We start from the raw sequence: 22,490 nt of genomic DNA, 5'->3' as shown, positions 1-22,490 counted from the left end.
CCCAGCTACTTACAATATACATTAATGATTTAGACGAAGGAATTGAATGTAATACCTCCAAATTTGCAGATGACACTAAGCTGGGTGGCAGTGTGAGCTGTGAGGAGGATGCTAAGAGGTTGCAGGGTGACTTGGACAGGTTAGCTGAGTGGGAAAATGCATGGCAAATGTAGTATAATGTAGATAAATGTGAGGTTATCCACTTTGGTGGCAAAAACAGGAAGGCAGAATAATATCTGAATGGTGACAGATTAGGAAAAGAGGAGGTGCAATGAGACCTGGGTGTCATGGTACATCAGTCATTGAAAGTTGGCATGCAGGTACAGCAGGTGGTGAAGAAGGCAAATGGCATGTTGGCCTTCATAGCGAGAGAATTTGAGTATAGGAGCAGGCAGGTCTTACTGCAGTTGCACAGGGCCTTCGTGAGGCCACACCTGGAATATTGTGTGCAGTTTTGGTCTCCTAATCTGAGGAAGGACATTCTTGCTATTGAGCGAATGCAGCGAAGGTTCACCAGACTGATTCCCGGGATGGCAGGACTGACATATGAGGAAAAACTGGATTGAGTAGGCTTATGTTCACTGGAATTTAGAAGAATGAGAAGGGATCTCATAGAAACATATAAAATTCTGACGGGATTGGACAGGTTAGATGCAGGAAGAATGTTCCCGAAGTTGCGGAAGGCCAGAACCAAGGGTAAGGGGTAAGCCATTTAGGACCTAGATGAGAAACTTCTTCACTCAGAGAATTGTGAACCTGTGGAGTTCACTGCCACAAAAAGTTGTTGAGGCCAGTTCGTTAGATATATTCAAAAGGGAGTTAGATGTGGCCCTTACAGCTAAAGGGATTAAGGGATGTGGAGAGAAAGCAGGAAAGTGGCACTGAAGTTGCATGATCAGCCATGATCATATTGAATGGTGGTGCAGGCTAGAAGGACGGAATGGCCTACTCTTGCACCTATTTTCTATGTTTCTATCTATCGTGTGTAGCTTCTGTGTGACCTTTGTGATGAATGTGGTACAGAATGGACTTGGCAACATAGAGGGTAGTCAAACCCCTTTGTTTATTCAAGAAGAACAAATGCTTTAAAGGAACCAAGACATAAACTATGATGTGATGCAGAAAATGAGAATGGGGTCTTTGGCCCCCAGGGAACGGGAAAGAAATGAAGATATTAGACTAGTGGGATCGGTCTTGTCTTTGTTAAGGAAAAATGGAAATGAAACGACACATTGGAAGGTGTAAAGGGTAGAATCGGTTGCAATGTTGGTAGACTCTGAGCTAGGTCTGATCCATAAACAGTATGGGGAGTATCCAAGATATCTGATTAATAAGGGAGGAACTTGGATAGCACCAGATATGCAGTGGTGTACTCTGAAAGGGATAACATGGGTTTGTAGTTGTGACAAAGTCCATCAACACACTGTTCCAGCTTGTGGGTTCACCCTCAACAAAGAATCATCAAAATGCCAGATTGGAATAATTAAATATGGCGAAGACCAAACTAATACCATGTATAAAGGAAAAGGACAGTTTTGTGTGGCTACTGCTGCCACGTATATGATTGTGGGTTCAACCCGAAGCCCCATGCTAAAACATCACTTTTGCTTGATTTCACTGAGGAACATGCCTATCGGTGCTAAAACATTGGTACTGGTACATCATCATAATGCCACTAGTCTGTAGATAAGACAGCCTCTGGAGGATGAAGCCATTCGAGCCATTCCGCATCTGGGACACTATACACCTCCCCTGTCGATGACTTTAAAGCTCATAATTGAGTGAATTAAGATACCCCAGAAACACATAGTGCAAATGATACAGACAAATATCGAGACAGAAAAGGCAATCCTGGGCCTTGGGAATCATGAATGGTGTGAAGTAGGATCTAATGTTGAACTACATCCTTGGGCTAGACTGTTCCAGATGGGATTGGTGAGTAGTGGTGCGACCGAGTCAGCCTTAGTGATGGACTTTGGACTAATAAAGTTACGCACCAAACTTATGTATCTTTGTGAGTTTGTTGAATCGATTGACGTGCCACCTGGTGAGCGCGATAACGTCAAATCAATCAGCGTTAAGAAAGAAAAAGAGCACGTTTCATGGCCACAGGATGTCCCAAAGTGCTTTACAGCCAATTAAGTTTAGAAATGTAGGAAATATGACATACAATTTGTGCTCACAGCAAGCTCCCACAAACAGCAATGTGATAATATCCAGATCACCTGTGGTATTGGTTGTCATTTCGCTGTCATTCTGCCTTTGAAACTGACGGTAATTCAGGATTTAGCGCATCTGCAACATAATGCGTAAATACTAAAGTTGTGGTCTGTCATTCACTGCTCCCCCACAGGATGTGATGTTCTCCCCAGCGCAGAGTTGGCAATCATGGAATTCTCTCGACTCTGGGAAACTGATGAAAACTACTGCTCTTCCGCAGAAATACCGCTGTTAAATTCTCCATTAAAAGTTAGGTATAACTGGGATTTTAACAGCGTGCTGACTGCTTAAGAAAGAAAAAGGTTGGGCAGTGTCAAATTTATCCATTTTAATAAAAAAATAAAATTGTTAAGTAACTTTAAAAAAAAGTTAGTTCACCTTTATTTCAGATTTGTCATTTCCCCATGTGCAAGCCACAATTTCTGTTTTGCTCTAACATTTTTTAAGTTAGAATTTGAAGAGCTTAGCCACCTCCTTGTTCACGGCCTGTGAAAATTCTGCATTTAGATTGGATGTTTAGACAGCTTGTTGATATTGCAGCAGCTAGGAGATTCCCACTGTACTCTCTTGATTTGAATTACATGTCAGAAAACCTAAACTTCTTGACACAGAGATTGCCACATTTTTGTGCGAAGCTTACTTCGGGGCTGGGGGTGAAATTCTTCGCTTCGCCACTGGCCGCAAATTCCGAGCCATTATGGAACAGTTTTTGCAGAGTGACCGAGGCTGCCTCTGAAACTGCAGGCAATTAGTATTTAAATAAGCTCGTATGGTGAAGCTGCTATCCCTTTGGCCCTTCGAAAAGCTGCTCATTGTGGCCCCTCTCCCAGATTCCAGCCCCAGCTCTGTGCTCAGAGGCCTCTCTCCCAGATTCCAGCCCCAGCTCTGTGCTCACTGTGGCCTCTCTCCCAGATTCCAGCCCCAGCTCTGTGCTCACTGTGACCTCTCTCCCAGATTCCAGCCCCAGCTCTGGGCTCACTGTGGCCCCTCTTCCAGATTCCAGCCTCAGCTCTGTGCTCACTGTGACCTCTCTCCCAGATTCCAGCCCCAGCTCTGTGCTCACTGTGACCTCTCTCCCAGATTCCAGCCTCAGCTCTGTGCTCACTGTGGCCCCGCTTCCAGATTCCAGCCTCAGCTCTGTGCTCACTGTGACCTCTCTCCCAGATTCCAGTCCCAGCTCTGTGCTCACTGTGGCCCCGCTTCCAGATTCCAGCCTCAGCTCTGTGCTCACTGTGACCTCTCTCCCAGATTCCAGCCCAGCTCTGGGCTCACTGTGACCTCTCTCCCAGATTCCAGCCCCAGCTCTGTGCTCACTGTGGCCACTCTCCCAGATTCCAGTCCCAGCTCTGTGCTCACTGTGGTCCCTCTCCCAGATTCCAGTCCCAGCTCTGGGCTCACTCAACTGCTCTCACCTGGGGACCGCGTCACAATCGGCCCCCGCACACCTGAGCTGGACACCAGGCCCCGCCCCCTTGCTGCGCCGCCATTGGTTGGAGGACCCGTCGCCAGCTCGCTCCGCCCATCTCCGCCGGGGCTCTTCCTATTGGTCCGAGCTCCTGTCAGTCAGGCCGAGCCCACGTGGTGCTGGGCGGGCAGTTTGAGGCGGTTTGTTCTGGAACTTTCCTTCAGCAGGATGATGTGATTGACGGATGGGACAAGGATCCCGCAGGATCTCTGCTGTTCAGGCCTGAATCATTGGGCCGGTTAGCAGCTTATTGAGGGCCCGCGGCCGGTGAGTGAGAAGCTGCTGTGATCCCGGGGGAACATCTTGTGGCGCCGCCCAGGTCCGTCAGTCTGGTCATTGGCCGCAACACCCGGGCTCGGCCCCGCCCACAACCAGGCTCAGCCCCGCCTCTCGCACACTCCGATTGGTTGGAGGACCAACTGCCCGCTCGATCCTCCAGCCCCGCCCCCGCTCTTTCTATTGGTCCGGAGCTGCTGTCAATCACCCGGGCAATGTGAGCTGAGCATGCGCGGTGGGGCGGCTGTGTCTGAGGCAGCAGGTGAGAGATGGGCGGAGGGAGGGAGCGGGTTAATAAACCCCGGGGGGGCCGCGGGCAGCGGGCATCACACACACCGAGTGCGGGCCCAGGCCCCGCCCGTCCAAGAGACAACATTCTGCATTATCCGCTTCACACACACCCGCTGTGGGCCTCAGGCCCCGAACAACAACCTCCGGCTCCGGCTCCGGCTCAGGGAGGTTGGTTGCTCGGCACTGCAGTGATGTCATAAAGCAGGGCCATTCAGCCCAGCGGGTCCTCTCCTTGTCCCTTTAAAGGAGGAGAGCTGGGACATCCTGTCTCAACACACATTCCCCTGTTCATACTGAGAATCCCCGGGGAAGGGCCAAGGCCCAGAGTGTGGAACACAACCAAGGGGGAAAGAGAAGGAGAGCTGGGACATCCTGTCTCAACACACTTCCCCTGTTCATACTGAGAATCCCCAGGGAAGGGCCAGGGCCCAGAGTGTGGAACACAACCAAGGGGGAAAGAGAAGGAGAGCTGGGACATCCTGTTCAACACACCCCTGTTCATACTGAGAATCCCCGGGGAAGGGCCAGGGCCCAGAGTGTGGAACACAACCAAGGGGGAAAGAGAAGGAGAGCTGGGACATCCTGTCTCAACACACATCCCCCTGTTCATACTGAGAATCCCCAGGGAAGGGCCAGAGCCCAGAGTGTGCAACACAACCAAGGGGGAAAGAGAAGGAGAGCTGGGACATCCTGTTCAACACACTTCCCCTGTTCATACTGAGAATCCCCGGGGAAGGGTCAGGGCCCAGAGTGCAACACAACCAAGGGGGAAAGAGGAGAGCTGGGACATCCTGTCTCAACACACAACCCCCCTGTTCATACTGAGAATCCCCGGGGAAGGCCCAGGGCCCAGAGTGTGGAACACAACTAAGGGGGAAAGAGGAGGCGAGACGGTGCAGTGTGGGAAATGAGAGAGGAATCTGCTCATTCCCAGGGGCAGATCGAAGTGCTTTGAGTGGTGGGTCCAGCAATGAAAGTGAAACCAAACCAGAGGGAACAAATAAAAATGCAATCCAAGGGAACGGGAAGCGGGAAGAAACCACAACCAGCCCAAAAGTGGGACTAATCACCCAAAAAGGTCACTCTAGACCGTTAGAAACTGCTCCTAGTGACTGTGTGCCTGCAGGACTCGGCTTCACACCAGTGTTTAACGGCACAGAGTGCTGGCCTCACACCCAGGGGTCAATGTGTTAGAATTCCAGGGGCAGTGAGAACATGCTTGGAAATATCCTGGAGAATATAAGAAATAGGAGTAGGCCATTTGGCCCCTCGAGCCTGCTCCGCCATTCAATAAGATCATGGCTGATTTGATCTTGGTCTCAACTCCACTTCCCTGCCCGTTCCCCAAGCCCTTGACTCCATTCTCCTTCAAAAATCTGTATCACCACCTTAAATATGTTCAAAGACCCATCCTCCACAGCTCTCTGGGGTAGAGAATTCCAAAGATTCACGACCCTCTAAGAGAAGAAATTCCTCCTAATTTCTGTTTTAATTGGGCGACCCTTTATTCTGAAACTATGCTCCCTAGTTCTGGATTCCCCCATGAGGGGAAACATTCTCTCTCCATCTACCCTGTCAGGAGCAGTGAAAGCTCACTGGGCCCCAGCATATGCTCATCGCAAAACACCGGAAAAGGGAAAAGTCAGCTCTGAAGCCAGTTTGCTGCTCCTTCTGCCCAGCACTGCCTGCACCCCCGGCACACGGAGGGGGAATTTTAGCCTCAGTATTACAGGTTTCATTTACAGGCTGGTGAGAGAAATAGTTCATACTGACACCGAGCTGTGTGATTGGTTCAGTCTGTATGTGACTGACGGGCTCTTTTAAATTTGAGTGGTCATGTATTCGAATTCCCCGTAACTCTAATGGTGGATATAAAATAGAGATGTGTTCAAATCAAAGAGTCTCCTTGGAGATTCTCAGAGAAGTAACGGGTCAGCTTAAAACTCTGGAAACTTCTAAAAAAATTTCTCTTTTTCAATCAGCAGTTTTTGACCGATATTGACTCCCACAGGGACGGAGAATTCTACAATAAGAAAGAACTGGTCATGATTTGAAAGGTATTAAAGGATTCGAGGGGCTCTTACATTTGGGCTCTTTATTTTGTTTCCTCGAGGAGTTAGACAACAGACTTCCTGCTGTCAATAAGGAGTTGGATTATTGGACCATGATGTATTTACTTGTTTTGTTAAATACATTTGCTGAGTGGATTTAAATTCAAGACGAGGTTTGCAGGCATGATGATTTATTCACACATCGAAGGTGAGAGAGATGCTGTGGGGCACATGCTAAGTCCAGTAGCTGAACGTGATTAACAAACTGTGTTTTGTGTTTAGTGATCCCGGGCATGTTACCGAGCCTGTCCCTGGATACCAAGGCAAGGAGAGGCACTCTGGAAGGTAGGGGGAGCTGGGACTTGTCTATGAGAGTAACGAACAGATTTGAGAACTGAAATAATCTAGAATTAGAAAGGAGAAAAGGCCCAAAATGGAGCAGTCAGTAACAGGACATCAATTAGTCTCCTCTTATCTTGGAACATTAAATATCGACACTGTTTTATTTGAAATATCAAAATATTAAACAGCAGCCCAGTTACAGGGGTTATTAACATCAGCAGAAACAAACCCCAACTGTCAGAATGAACATGGTTCAGCCGGGATGTGATTAACAGCAGCAATAATAGTAGACTCCCACCCCTGCAGTCACTTGTGAACTTGCTGGTGTGTCAGCAGGATGGATGAATGAGTGAATCTCTTCCCACACTCAGAGCAGGTGAATGGACTCTCCGTGGTGTGAACTTGCTGGTGCGATAGAAGGTTAAATGAACTAATGAATCCCTTCCCACACTCAGAGCAGGTGAACGGTCTCTCCCCAGTGTGAATACGCTGGTGCGTTAGAAGGTTGGATGAACTAGTAAATCCCTTCCCACACTCCAAACAGGTGAATGGCCTCTCCCCAGTGTGAACTCGGTGGTGTTTCAACAGACTGGATGACTGAGCGAATCCCTTCCCACACTCGGAGCAGGTGAACGGCCTCTCCCCAGTGTGAACTCGCTGGTGCGTTAGCAGGCTGCATGACTGAGTGAATCCCTTCCCACACACGGAACAGGTGAATGGTCTCTCCCCAGTGTGAACTCGCTGGTGTGTCAGCAGGTTGGATGACTGAGTGAATCCCTTCCCACACTCAGAGCAGGTGAACGGTCTATCTCCAATGTGAACTCGCTGGTGCTTTAGCAGGTCGGATGACAAATTGATTCCCTTCCCACACTCACAGGTGAACTGTCTCTCTGTAGTGTGAGCTCCCTGGTTTGTCAGCAGGTGGGATAACTGAGTGAATCCCTTCCCACACTCAGAGCAGGTGAAAGGCCTCTTCCCAGTGTGAACTCGCTTGTGTGTCAGCAGGTTGGATGACTGAGTGAATCGCTTCCCACACACAGAGCAGGTGAATGGCCTCTCCCCAGTGTGAACTCGCTGGTGTGTCAGCAAGCTGGATGACTGAGTGAATCGCTTCCCACACACAGAGCAGGTGAATGGCCTCTCCCCAGTGTGAACTCGCTGGTGTGTCAGCAGGGTTGATGATGAAGGGAATCCCTTTCCACACATGGGGCAGGTGAACGGTCTCTCCCCGGTGTGACTGTGTCAATGAGTTTCCAGCTCAGACGGGTAACTGAATCCTTTTCCACAGTCCCCACATTTCCACGGTTTCTCCGTGGTGCAGGTGTTCTTGTGACTCTCCATGGTTGGATGATCAGTTGAAGCCTCGTCCACACACACAACACGTGTAATGGTTTCTCCGTGCTGTGAATGGTGCGATGTTTTTTCAGGTTGTGTAACTGGTTAAAGCTCTTTCCACAGTCAGTGCACTGGAACACTCACGCGGGTGTGTGTGTCTCGGTGCTTCTCTAGTCACGCCGATTTGTGAAATCTTTTCCTAAAGACAGAACAAGCAAATCATTTTCCTGCCATATTCAAAGGCCGATGATATTCAGGTCCGGAGGAATCAAGTGACTCTGTCAGATCTTGATGTGATGTTTGGTTTTTGTTTCCTGTCTGAAAATCTCCCCTTCTAATACTCTGTAAAAGGAGATTACAGAACTCATCACTAAGTACAGAACAGACAATTCTAGTTTCTATGGAACATTCTTTCCTCTCTTGTTTCCCCAAAGCTGCAAATCCCCGTTCCGCACTCTCCCTCCTCCCTGTGCTGAAAGCCAAACACATCGCACGTCTCAAGACAGTTTGTCCTCCGCTCCCAGTTTTCACCACCAACTCTGGCTGGGTGCAGTTTTACACTCACTGGTTCTCCTCCCCTGAAAGTGCTGACTCTGGTTGGGTGTAGTTCTACACTCACTGGTTCCCCTTCCTCTCCTCCCCTGAAGGTGCTGACTCTGGCAGGTTTCAGTTCTACACTCACTGGTTCCCCTTCCTCTCCTCCCCTGAAGGTGCTGACTCTGGCAGGTTTCAGTTCGACACTCACTGGTTCCCCTCCCTCTCCTTCCCTGAAGATGCTGACTCTGGCTGGGTTCAGTTCTACACTCACTAGTTCCCCTCCCTCTCCTCCCCTGAAGGTGATGACTCTGGCAGGTTTCAGTTCTGCACTCACTGGTTCCCCTTCCTCTCCTCCCCTGCAGGTGCTGACTCTGGCAGGTTTCAGTTCGACACTCACTGGTTCCCCTCCCTCTCCTTCCCTGAAGGTGCTGACTCTGGCTGGGTTCAGTTCTACACTCACTGGTTCCCCTTCCTCTCCTCCCCTGAAGGTGCTGACTCTGGCAGGTTTCAGTTCGACACTCACTGGTTCCCCTCCCTCTCCTTCCCTGAAGGTGCTGACTCTGGCTGGGTTCAGTTCTACACTCACTGGTTCCCCTTCCTCTCCTCCCCTGAAGGTGCTGACTCTGGCAGGTTTCAGTTCTACACTCACTGGTTCCCCTCCCTCTCCTCCCCTGAAGGTGATGACTCTGGCAGGTTTCAGTTCTACACTCACTGGTAACCTGAAATGTAACAGAAAATAATGGAAATACTCAGGCAACATCTGTAGAGATAGAAACAGAGTTAAGGTATCAGGTCACTTTCCTTTCATCAGAACTGGAAAATAGGAGCAGGGGTCGGCCCTCCGGCCCCTCGAGCCTGCTCCGCCATTCAATAAGATCATGGCTGATCATCAACCTCAACTCCACTTTCCCGCCCCATCTCCCTATCTCTTGATTCCCCGAGACTCCAAAAATCTATCTATCTCAGTCTTGAATATAAGTTTTAAATAAGTGCAGAGGCAGGGAAAGGGGAGGAAAGACAGGAGTGATTAAATGACAAAAGGGATGATGGAGCAAGGCAAAAGGAGATGGTGATGGGACAAGAAACAAAAGATGGGTCTGGAGGAGGTGTAAATGGCAATAGGAGATCATTACCAACAGCTGCTGTGCTAAACAATGGGAGCGGTGGTTATGGTGTTGTGAAATTGTGGAACTCAATGTTGAGTCCGGAAGATGAAATTCTGTGCCTCGAGCTTTATTAGAACAGTGGAGGAGGCCGAGGACAGCGAGGTCAGAGTGGGAGTGGTCCGGAGAATTTCAGTAACAAGCGATCGGAAACTCAGAGTCATGCTTGCAACTGAACAAAGGTATTCCGCGATGCGATCACCCAATCTGCATTTGGTCTCTCCAATGTCGAGGACACTGCATCACGAGCAGCGAATACAGTATACTAAATTCAAAGTAGTACAATAAATCGTTGTTTCACCTGGAAGGAGTGTCTGTGGCCCTGGACGGTGGGAAGGGAGGAGGTGAAAGGGCAGGTGTTGTATTTCCGATTTTAAAGTAGGAAATGAGGCAATTAATTTGTGCACAGAAAGCTCCCACAAACAGCAATGAACAGATAACGTATTTTAGTGATGTTGATTGAGGGATATATATTGGCCAGGACACCGAGGTAACTCCCCTGCTCTTCTTCGATATAGTGCCATGGGATCTTTTAAATCTACTCTAGTTGCAGCCGGGTCCTCGGTTTAACGTCGCATCACAAGAGACGACATCTCTGACAGTGCAGTGCTGCACTGGAGTGCCAGCCTGGATTTTTGTGCTCAAGTCTCTGGAGTGGGACTTAAGCAGCTCTGAGAACAAGGGGATCTAAATCTGGGCCCATCTGTTACAATTCTATGGGCTGTAAACTGTCTCCCCAGCATTTACCAGTGCCTTCAGGAGAGATGCTGAGAAAGCCCCTGTGTGCAGAGTGAGAACAAAATCAATGAGTCAATGATTTTCTCTCCCGGTCACTGGGACCCTGAAGCCCCGCCCATTCTTTGTTGCTTTACAAATATGGACAAAGAAGTTCCTTTGAACCATCCCATAATATAACTATATCACATAAGATGTGAAATCAGTTAGTTTCTGCATAATTTATCTTTTTTGATCCGATTTCATAAAAATCCTCCACACACATTGCATATGACAGGGGACAAGAGAGAGAGAGGGAAACCAGTCTCCATTTCTCCTTCATTTACAGACCCTCCCTGGTCTGTCACCAATTCTCCTTCATTTACAGACGCTCCCTGACCAATCACCAATTCTCCTTCATTTACAGACACTCCCTGACCATTCACCATTTCTCCCTCAATGACAGATACTCCCTGACCAATCACCAATTCGCCTTCATTTACAGACCGGTCTGTCACCATTTCTCCTTCATTTACAGATGCTCCCTGACCACTCCATGTTTCTGCTTCATTTGCAGACGCTCCCTGACGAGTCGCCGCTTTGTGGACCTTTCTGTTGTGGCTTTCAACAATAAAAACCCTGTGGGGTGGAGCAAACATTGCAACATTTGGTAGTGAAATAGATTAGTGCAGGACAGACAGCAGGGATTATTTGAGGAAATAACACAGTGCAGTGAGAAAGGAAATGCAGAGGATGTTGTGTAGATGGATTGTCAAAGGGTGTTTGATAAGGTGCCGGACAGGAGGCTTGTTGATCAAATCACGGTATTAAAGGGAGTGGGGCAGCGTGGAGAGGATGTTGGGTAAAGGGCAGAAAACAGAGAGTAGTGGTTAATGGAGGTTTTTCAGACTGGAGGAATGTAAACAGTGGTGTCCCCAGGGTCAGTATTGGGACCATTGCTCTGCTCAATATAGAGAAATGATCTGGGCTTGGATATATGGGGCACACGATCAAAATCTCCAGAGGAGACCAAAAAAGGGACGATGGCCAACTGTGAAATGACTGTAAGTAGTTTCAGTATGAATACACAGGTTAGTAAATAGGGTGGGTAGATGTCAGATGAAATGTAACCGAGATAAATGTGAGGTGATATTTCTTTGTCCCAAAATGTGTGAGGAAAAGTACATTAAATGGTAAAAATGTAAAAGCAGTAGAGAAGCAGAAAAGGAAAGGGGTGTTAGATTCTAGCTAATGCCTTGTAACATCGGTGGTATGAGACGTGAATTGGCTAGAATAGACTGGCAAATGATACTTAAAGGGTTGGTGGTGGATAGGCAATGGCAAACATTTAAAGATCACATGGATGAACTTCAACAATTGTACATCCCTGTCTGGACTAAAAATAAAACGGGGAAGGTGGCTCAACCGTGGCTAACAAGGGAAATTAGGGACAGTGTTAAGTCTAAGGAAGAGGCATATGAATTGGCCAGAAAAAGCAGCAAACCTGAGGACTGAGAGAAATTTAGAATCCAGCAGAGGAGGACAAAGTGTTTAATTCGGAGGGGGAAAATAGAGTATAAGAGGAAGCTTGCTGAGAACATAAAAACTGACTGCAAAAGCTTCTATAGATATGTGAAGAGAAAGAGATTAGTGAAGACAAATGTAGGTCCCTTGCAGTCAGTATCAGGTGAATTTATAATGGGGAACAAAGAAATGGTGGACCAATTGAACAAATACTTTGGTTCTGTCTTCACGAAGGAAGACTCGAATAACCTTCCGAAAATACTAGGGGACCGAGGATCTAGCGAGAAGGAGGAACTGAAGGAAATTATTATTGGTCAGGAAATTGTGTTAGGGAAATTGATGGGATTGAAGGCTGATAAATCCCCACGGCCTGATAGTCTGCAGCCCAGAGTACTTAAAGAAGTGGCCTTAGAAATAGTGGATGCATTGGTGATCATTTTCTAACAGTCTGTCGACTCTGGATCAGTTCCTATGGACTGGAGGGTAGCTAATGTAACACCACTTTTTAAAAAAGGAGGGAGAGAGAAAACAGGGAATTATAGATCGGTTAGCCTGACATCGGTAGTGGGGAAAATGCTGGAATCAATTATTAAAGATGAAATAGCAGCGCATTTGGAAAGGATTGACAGGATCAGTCCAAGTCAGCATGGATTTATGAAAGGAAATCATGCTTGACAAATCTTCTATAATTTTTTGAGGATGTAACTAGTAGAGTGGACAAGGGAGAACCAGTGGATGTGGTGTATTTGGACTTTCAAAAAGCTTTTGACAAGGTCCAACACAAGAGATTGGTGTGCAAAATTAAAGCACATGATATTGGGGGTAATGTATTGACGTGGATAGAGAACTAGTTGGCAGACAGCAAGCAGAGAGTCGGGATAATCGGGTCCTTTTCAGAATGGCAGGCTGTGATTAGTGGGGTACCATAGGGCTCAGTGCTGGAATCCCAGCTATTTACAATATACATCAATGATTTAGATGAAGGAATTGAGTGTAATATCTCCAAGTTTGCAGATGACACTAAGCTGGGTGGCTGTGTGAGCTGTGAGGAGGATGCTAAGAGGCTGCAGGGTGACTTGGACAGGTTAGGTGAGTGGGCAAATGCATGGCAGATGCAGTATAATGTGGATAAATGTGAGATTATCCACTTTGGTGGCAAAAACATGAAGGCAGATTAGGGAAAGGGGAGTTGCAACGAGACCTGGGTGTCATGGTACATCAGTCATTGAACGTTGGCATGCAGGTACAGCAGGCGGTGAAGAAGGCAAATGGCATGTTGTCCTTCATAGCTAGGAGATTTGAGTATAGGAGTAGGGAGGTCTTACTGCAGTTGTACAGAGCCTTGGTGAGGCCACACCTAGAATATTGTGTTCAGTTTTGGTCTCCTAATCTGAGGAAGTACGTTCTTGCTATTGAGGGAGTGCAGCGAAGGTTCACCAGACTGATTCCTGGGATGGCAGGACTGACATATGAGAAGAGACTGGATCGACTGGGCCCGTATTCACTGTAGTTTAGAAGAATGAGAGGGGATCTCATAGAAACATATAAAATTCTGACCATTAGATGCAGGAAGAAAGTTCCCAATGTTGGGGAAGTCTAGAATCAGGGGTTACAGAGTAAGACTAAGGGGTAAGCCATTTAGGACCAAGATGAGGAAAAACTTCTTCACTCAGAGAATTGTGAACCTGTGGAATTCTCTACCGCATAGAGTTGTTGATGTCAGTTCGTTAGATATATTCAAGAAGGAGTTTGATATGGCCCTTATGGCTAAAGGGATCAAGGGGTATGGAGAGAAAGCAGGAAAGGGGTACTGAGGTGAATGATCAGCCATGATCTTATTGCATGGTGGTGCAGGCTCGAAGGGCCGAATGGCCTACTCCTGCACCTATTTTTTATGTTTCTATGTTTCCAGACTCCCACCACCCTTTGGGTAAATAAATTTCCCCTCATGTCTCCTCTATACTTCCATGCAATTACTTTAAATCTGGCCCTCTGGTTGTTGAACCCTCTGCCAAGGAACACAGGTCCTTTCTATCCACTCTACCCAGGCCCCTCATAATCTTATACACCTCAATCAGGTCTCCCCTCAGCCTGCTCTGTCCCAAAGAAAACAGACCTAGACTATCCAATCTTTCCTCATAGCCAAAGTTCGACAGACCAGGCAACAATCTGGTAAATCTCCTCTGCACCCTTTCCTGTAATATGGTGACCAGAACTGCACACACTACTCCAGCTGCAGACTAACCAGTGTTTTATGCAGTTCAAGCATACGTCCTTGCCTCTTGTATTCCAGGCCTCGACTGATAAAGGTAAGTATTCCACATGCCTTCTTAATCACCTTATCTACCTGGCCTGCTACCTTCAGGGATCTGTGAACCTGCACTCCAAGGTCCATTTGTTCCTCTACACCTTTCAATGCCGTACCAGTTAATGTGTATTCCTTTGTCTTGTTAGACCTCCCCAAATGCATTACTTCGCACTTCTCCGGATTGAATTCCATTTGTCACTGTTCTGCAGCTTTCTTAATTATCAACTACACAGCCTATTTTAGTGTCATCTGCAAACTTCTTAATCATATCCCCAACATTCAAGTCTAAGTCATTGATACATACCATAAAAAGCAAGGGACCCTGCACTGAGCCCTGCAGAATCTCACTGGAGACAGCCTTCCAGTCACAAAAACACCCATCAACCATTACCCTTTGCTTCCTTCCTCTGAGCCAATTTTGGATCCAACTTGCCTCTTTACCTTGGATCCCATGGGCTTTTACTTTCGTAACCAGTCTGCCATGTGGGACCTGATCAAAAGATTTGCTAAAATTCACGTACGCGACAATATATGCACTGATCTCATCGACCCTCCTGGTTACCTCCTTGAAAAATTCAATCAAGTTAGTCAGGCACGACCTTCCCTTAACAAATCCATGCTGACTGTCCTTGATTAATCCATGTCTTTCCAAATGAAGATTTATTCTTTCCGTCAGGATTTTTTGCAATACTTTTCCCACCACTGAGGTTAGCTGACTGGCCTGTAATTATTTGGTCTATCCCTTTCTCCCTTTTTAAGCAAAGGTCTTGGTCGGCTGGCGCGGACACGATGGGCCGAAATGGCCTCCTTCTGTGCTGTACATTTTTATGATTCTATGAAAAAGTATCGTTTATTCCTACTCTGTTTTCTGTCCATTAACCAATCATCAATCCATGATAATATATTACCCTTAATCCCATGAGATGTATTTTAGCCATGTTATGTTAAAGGCAGAGAGGTTGTTTCCACTGGTCGGGGAGACTAGAACTCGGGGGCACAGCCTCAAAATACGGGGAAGCCAATTTAAAACCGAGTTGAAAAGGAATTTCTTCTCCCAGAGGGTTGTGAATCTGTGGAATTCTCTGCCCAAGGAAGCAGTTGAGGCTAGCTCATTGAATGTATTCAAGTCACAGATAGATAGATTTTTAACCAATAAGGGAATTAAGGTTTACGGGGAGAGGGCGGGTAAGTGGAGCTGAGTCCACGGCCAGATCAGTCATGATCTTATTGAATGGCGGAGCAGGCTCGAGGGGCTAGATGGCCTACTCCTGTTCCTAATTCTTATGTTCTTATGTTATCTCTAAAACCTACAAGGGGTTCAGATACACAAATCTTTAAAAGTAGGAGGACAAGTTGATGAAGTGGTTAAAAAACACATGGGATCCTAGGTTTTATAAATAGGGCTGTGGAGTACAAAAGGGCAAAGGTCATGTAAACCTGTACAAATCATTGGTTGGACTGCAGTTCGAATATTGTGTCAGGTTTTGGGGATCTTACACCAGGAAGGATGTGGAGGCCATTGAGAGGGTGCAGAGAGATTCACTGAGATGATACCAGGGAAGAGAGGCTTTAGTTATCAGGGGAGATTGGAGAAACTGGGGCTCTTTTCATTAGAACAAAGGGTAATTGGAGATCTGAGGGAGGTGTTCAAAGTTTGATCAGGTAAATGAGGAAAAACTATTTCCACCAGTTGGAGAGTCAGTAACTCGAGGACATCAAATTCAAATCATCACCAAAAGGCTCAGACCCAGGGAGGAACTATCGAGCACACTGTACAACAATGTTTGGGACACTCTGTGTCCGGGGGAGGAACTGATGCGTTTTTCTTATCTTTGTGTTAAATGATGTTCACATCGAGGTGACAGATGTCAGCGCTGGGGAATGGGGTATTCTGAGATCATATTGTCTGCCTGAAGCACTCTGCAGTCAGGTACAGCATGGGTTAAATACAGAGTAAAGCTCCCTCTACACTGTCCCATCAAACACTGCCAACCCATAATGAGCAGAGCTCAGGGAGGTTGGTTGCTAGGCACTGCAGTGATGTCATAAACAGGGCCATTCAGCCCAGCTGGTCCTCTCCTTGTCCCTTTAAAGGTGGAGAGCTGGGACATCCTGTCTCAACACACATCCCGCCCTGTTCATACAGAGAATCCCCGGGGAAGGCCCAGGGCCCAGAGTGTGGAACACAACCAAGGGGGAAAGAGGAGGAGAGAAGAGGAGGTAAATGAAGGAGTTGGGACTGAGGGCCACCAAGCTGAAGTTTTAGAGGAAGAGTGAGTTCAGTAGTTTAAGATCCAGGGAGAGAACAAGGCACATTGCACAAATTGCTACTATTTTACCCTTCTCTTCACTCTACCCCTGAAGGTGCTGACTCTGGCTGGGTTCGGTTCTACACTCACTGAATCCCCTCCCTCTCCTCCCCTAAAGGTGCTGACTCTGGCTGGGTTCAGTTCTGCACTCACTGGTTCCCCTCCCTCTCCTCCCCTGAAGGTGCTGACTCTGGCTGGGTTCAGTTCTACACTCACCAGTTTCTCTCTAATATGTGATCCATGTGCCCAATCTCCATGTGTGAACCTCGACAGTGAGTGTCGACAGGCTATTCCACTGTCCTCACCCGAGGCCTCATACGTGCATTTTCCAGCAGGGTCACTGATCCCTCCTCCCAATGGCTCAGTGGGTAAAGGTAACGCCAAGTGTGACTGAGTCACATTAACAGGACAGACCCAGGTTTAATCCCGTCTGCATATCCTCACCACCTAATCCCCTGTAAAAGGAGTTTGCAAATGTCATCACTGTAGGAACATAGGAACAGGAAAAGGCCATTCGGCCCCTTGAGCCTGTTCCGCCATTCAATTAAATCATGGCTGATCAGTATTTTAACTCCGTCTACCTGCCTTGGTTCCATCGCCCTTAATACCCTTGCCTAAGGAGAATCCATCAATCTCAGTTTTGTAATTTTCAATTATCCCCCAGCCTCAGTTTTATTGGGAACAGAGTTCTGGATTTCCACTATCCTTGAAGAATATAAGAGGATATGAAATAGGAGCAGGAGTGGGCCATGTGATCCCTCGAGCCTGCTCCACCATTCAATAAGATCAAGTCTGATCTTGTATTTCAGCTCCACTTTCCCGCCCTATCCCCGTACCCCTTGATTTCTTTAGTGTCCAAAAATCTATCGATCTCAGCCCTGAATATACTCAATGACTGAGCATCTGGGGCAGAGAATTCCAAAGATTCACTACCCTCTGAATGAAGAAATTTCTCCTCATCTCGGTCATCTCTGGGCCTTAGCCTGAAACTGTGACCCCCTAGTTCTGGACTCTGAGCCAAGAGAAACAGCCTCTCAGCATTTGTGTGAGGAAGTGCTTCCTGACATCACCCTGAACGGCCTAGCTCTGATTTGAAGGTTATTTCCCCATGTTGTGGACTCCCTCACCACTCCTTGAGTGGTCTGCACAGAGCGGTCTTAAACGGAGTGCACTTAAACAGAATGGTTTATTTGGGAACTTGGAAAGAGTGGGAATTGGGAGAAGAGGGGGAAGGAGTTGCAGTTTTTTGCCCACACTGTTTGTAGTGTTTTGTGTTACAGGTAGATATTTAATGTCATTATCCATTACTAAATGCAGATCAAGTAAGAAGTCAAAGAACTAAACTGTAAACTAAGTTACTTTAAATACAAATGTAATTATATTTAATTAAATAGAACAAGGTGATACAAGGCTGACAGTGCTGGTGGTGTGCCACAATTGCAGCATGTGGGAGTTTGTGAGAGCATTGTGATATCCCGGACAAACACCTTTGCAGGAAGTACCTGCATCTTGAGGAGTTTCAGCTCAGAGTTGTTGAGCTGGAGTCTGAGGTGCAGATATTGCAGGGTATCCGGGAGGGGGAGAGTTACCTGGACACTTTGAAAAGGAATGTAGTTGTGGCAGGGGACAGTATAGTCAGAGGGATAGATACTGTTCTCTGCAGACGCGACCGGGATTTTTGACGGTTGTGTTGCCTGCCTGGTGCCGGGGTTAAAGAATCTCCTCACGGCTGCAGAAGAACTTGGAGTGGGAAGGGGAGGATCAGTTGTCGTGGTCCATGTAGGAGCCAACGACATAGGTAGAACTAGGAATGAGGTTCTGCTGAAAGAGTTTCAGGAGTTGGGGTCCAAATTAAAAAGCATTTTCAGGTTGGCAGGCTGTAACTAGTGGGGTGCCGCAAGGATCAATGCTTGGGGCCTCAGCTATTCACAATATATATCAATGATTGGGATGAGGGGACCAAATGTAATATATCCAAGTTTGCTGATGACACAAGCTAGGTGGGAATGTAGTTGTGAGGAGGCTGCAAAGAGGCTTCAAGGGGATATAGACAGGCTACGTGAGTGGGAAAGAACATGGCAAGTGGAATATAATGTGGAGAAATGTGAGGTTATCCACTTTAGTAGGAAAAATAGAAAAGCGGAGTATTTTTTTAAATTGTGAGAAATTGGGAAATGTTGGTGATCGGTGTCCTTGCATACAAATCACTGAAAGTTAACATGCAGGTACAGTCAGCAATTAAGAAAGGAAATGATATGTTGGCCTTTATTACACGGGGATTTGAGCATAAGAGCAAAGATGTCTTGCTGTAATTATATAGAGCCACGGTGAGACCACACCGAGAGTATTGTGTACAGTTTTGGTCTCCTTACCTAAGGAAGGATATACTTGCCACAGAGAGAGTTCAACAAAGGTTCACCAGACTGATTCCTGGGATAGGGGGATTGTCCTCTGAGGAGAGATTGAGTAGACTAGGCCTATATTTTCTAGAGTTTAGATGAGATGCGATCTCATTGAAACATACACAATTCTTACAGGACTTGACAGGGTAGATACAAGGAGGATGTTTCCCCCCTTGCTGGGGAGTCTAGAACCAGGGGTCACAGTCTCAGAATAAGGGGTTGGCCATTTAGGACCGCGATGAGAAGAAATGTCTTCACTCAGAGGGTGGTGAATCTTTGGAATTCTCTATTCTAGAGGTCTGTGGCGGCTCAGTCGTTGAGTATATTCAAGACAGAGATTGATAGATTTTTGAATATTAAAAGGAATCAAGGGATATGGGGACAGTGCAGGAAAGTGGAGTTGAGGCAGAGGATCTTATTGACTGGCGGAGCAGGCTCGAGGGGCTGAATGGCCAACTCCTGCTCTTATTTCTTGTGTCTTATCTCCTTACGGACCTGCCACATAAATACTGTGGCTACAAGAGCAGGTCAGAGGCTGGGTAATCTGCAGCGAGTGTCTTAACTCCTGACTCCCCAAAGCCTTTCCACCATCGACAAGGCACAAGTCAGGAGTGTGATGGAATACTCTCCATTTGCCTGGAAGAGTGCAGCTGCAACACTCAGAAGCTCAACATACAGGACAAAGCAGCCCGCTTCATTGACACCCCATCCACCACCTTAAACATTCACTCCCACCACCACCAGCGCACTGTGGCTGCAGTGTGTACCATCTACAAGATGCACTGCAGCAACTCCCCAAGGCTTCTTCGACAGCAGCTGCCAAACCCACAACCTCTACCAGCTAGAAGGACACAGGCAGCAGGCACATGGGAACATCACCACTTCCACGTTCCCTTCCAAGCCACCAAGACACCATCCTGATGGGAATATATCACTGTTCCTTTATCGTCGCTGAGTCAAAATCCTGGAACTCCCTCACTAACAGCACTGTGAAAATACCTTCACCACGCGGACTACAGCAGTTCAAGAAGGCGGCTCACCATCACCTTCTCAAGGGAATTGTTTAACAGGGGTTCACACTGACTCACCTGACAGGCCGACTCAGGATCCACCCCTCAAGCACTGCGATTGGTTGTAGAACACGCTGCTCCCTGGGCCCTCCGGCCTCTGAGCTCTCTTCCTGTTGGTTCCCAGGGCAATCAATCACCACTCGCCAACATTATACTGCCAGATGAAGTTGAGGGGCTCAGAGGAAAAAATAAAATGAGGCCGTGCATCTGAATTAATAAATAAAATTAGAGAAGCATGATTAAATTTATAAACAAAACTATTTAAAGTCAAATCAAATGGATTGTTGCACTTAATATATTCCTTTTGGGCCAAGTGGAAAACTTGTGATATGTGGGCTGTGCAGAGTGACTGTGCCCGGTTACACAGCGTGTCCCTGGCTCTCCGCTCCAAGTGCACATGTTTCAGCTCACATCCAACTGACTGGATAAACCTCGTCCGTCTAAACTCCATCACAGAAATATCAGCATTTGATGTTTGGTTATGCTAAACCTTTATAAAACACTGGTTAGGCCTCAGCTGACACATTGTGTTCAATTGTGGGCACCACACTTTCAGAAGGATGTCTATGCCTTAGAGAGGGTGCAGAAGAGATTTACTAGAATGGTACCAAGGATGAGGGACTTCAGTTATGTGGAGATACTGGAGAAGCTGCGGTTATTCTCCTTGGAGCAGAAAAGGTATAGAGGAGATTTGATAGAGTGTTCAAAATCATGAAGAGTTTTAATAGACTAAATAAGGCGCAACACTTTCCAGTGGCAGAAGGTTTGGTAACATGAGGACACAGAGTTCAGGTGATTGGCAAAAGAAGCAGAGGCGACATGAGGAAACATTTTATAAGCAGCGAGTTGTTGCAATCTGGAATGCACTGCCTGATAGGGTGGTGGAAGCAGATTCAATAATAACTTTCAAAAGTGAATTGGATAAATACTAAAGGGACAATATTTGCAGAGTTATGGGGAAAGAGCAGGGGAGTGGAACAAACTGGATAGCTCTACCATAGAGCCAGCACAGGCATGATGGGCCGAATGGCCTCCTGCGCTTTTTCATTCTATGAAAATGGCAGATGATCTTCCCAGAATGCTCCGACCACATATCCCCAGCATAACCAAGACCGCCTATTTCCACCTCCATAACATCGGCGGTCTCCGCCCTTGCCTCAGCTCATTCTCTGCTGAAACCCTCATTCATTCCTCGGTTACCTCTAGACTTGATTGTTCCGACACAGTCCTGGCTGGCCTTCCACATTCAACCCGACATAATCTTGAGCTCAGTCAAAACTCAGCAGCCCGTGTCCTAACTCGCACCAAGTCCCGCTCACCCATCACCCCTGTGCTCGCTGACCTACATTGGATCCCAGTTAAGCAACATCTCGATTTCAAGATTCTCATCCTTGTTTAGAGTTCCTTCCATAGCTAACCCCTCCCTATCTCTGTTATCTCCTCCAGCCCCACAACCCCCCCCCCACCGCCCCCAGCCCCGCCATGTCTGCGCTCCTCTAATTCTGCCCTCTTAAGCATCCCTGATTATAATCACTCAACCATTGGTGGCTTGTCTTCTGTTGCCGAGGCCCCAAGCTCTGGAACTCACTGCCTAAACCGCTGTGCCTCTCTACCTCTCTTTCCTCCTTTAAGATGCTCCTTAAAACCTACCTCTTTGACCAAGCTTTTGGTCACCTGCCCTAATTTCACCATATGTGGCTCAGTGTCACATTTTTTGAAAAAAGCAATATATTATATAATAAAATACAAGATTACAAGATGTCGTTGGCAGGACCACACCGCGCATGGTCAGCACACGACCACACCGCACATGGTCAGCACACGACCACACCACACATGGTCAGCACACGACCACACCGCACATGGTCAGCACACGACCACACCGCGCATGGTCAGCACACGACCACACCGCGCATGGTCAGCACACGACCACACCGAGCATGGTCAGCACACGACCACACCGAGCATGGTCAGCACACGACCACACCGAGCATGGTCAGCACACGACCACACCGCGCATGGTCAGCACACGACCACTCCCCCATCCATCCGGCTCGCTCTCGCCTGCGCGCTGGCGGCCTTTACCCGAGGCTCCGTGGCGGGCGGTGATTCTCCCGACCCAGAAGCTCTCCGGGCGGGGGAGTGACATTTGCTTAACATCCGAATGCAAGCAGGGCCGGGCCGGAAAATCGACCCCCAAGAGTCCCGGGTGGCCCACCCTGGCCACGAGCCGATTCCGTTTGACCACAGCCACGTGATCCGCACAGCGCCACAGTGAGTGGGCGGTGCCTGGAGGACAGAGAGCGCGGCGGGTCCTCCAACCAATCCGGGGGCCCAAGGGGCAAGACTTCAAGGGAACTTCACTCAGCATTAGTGCCGCACCTGCCCTGGGAGTGTTTGATGGGACAGTATAGAGGGAGCTTTATTCTGCCCATCGTGTCTGCGCCGGCCGACCAAGAGCTATCCAGCATAATCCCACTTCC

At 47.7% G+C, this 22,490-nt stretch overlaps 1 pseudogene; it reads right to left on the bottom strand.

Moving 5' to 3' along the window:
* Positions 1-22,490, bottom strand: part of LOC139256379 (zinc finger protein 91-like) — a 73,106-nt pseudogene that overhangs the window by 23,565 nt on the left and 27,051 nt on the right.

This window comes from Pristiophorus japonicus, unplaced genomic scaffold, assembly GCF_044704955.1.
Source record: "Pristiophorus japonicus isolate sPriJap1 unplaced genomic scaffold, sPriJap1.hap1 HAP1_SCAFFOLD_717, whole genome shotgun sequence".
NCBI classification, from domain to species: Eukaryota; Metazoa; Chordata; class Chondrichthyes; family Pristiophoridae; genus Pristiophorus; species Pristiophorus japonicus.
Note: the sequence above shows the minus strand (reverse complement) of the source record. Positions and strands in the feature narration are given on the sequence as shown.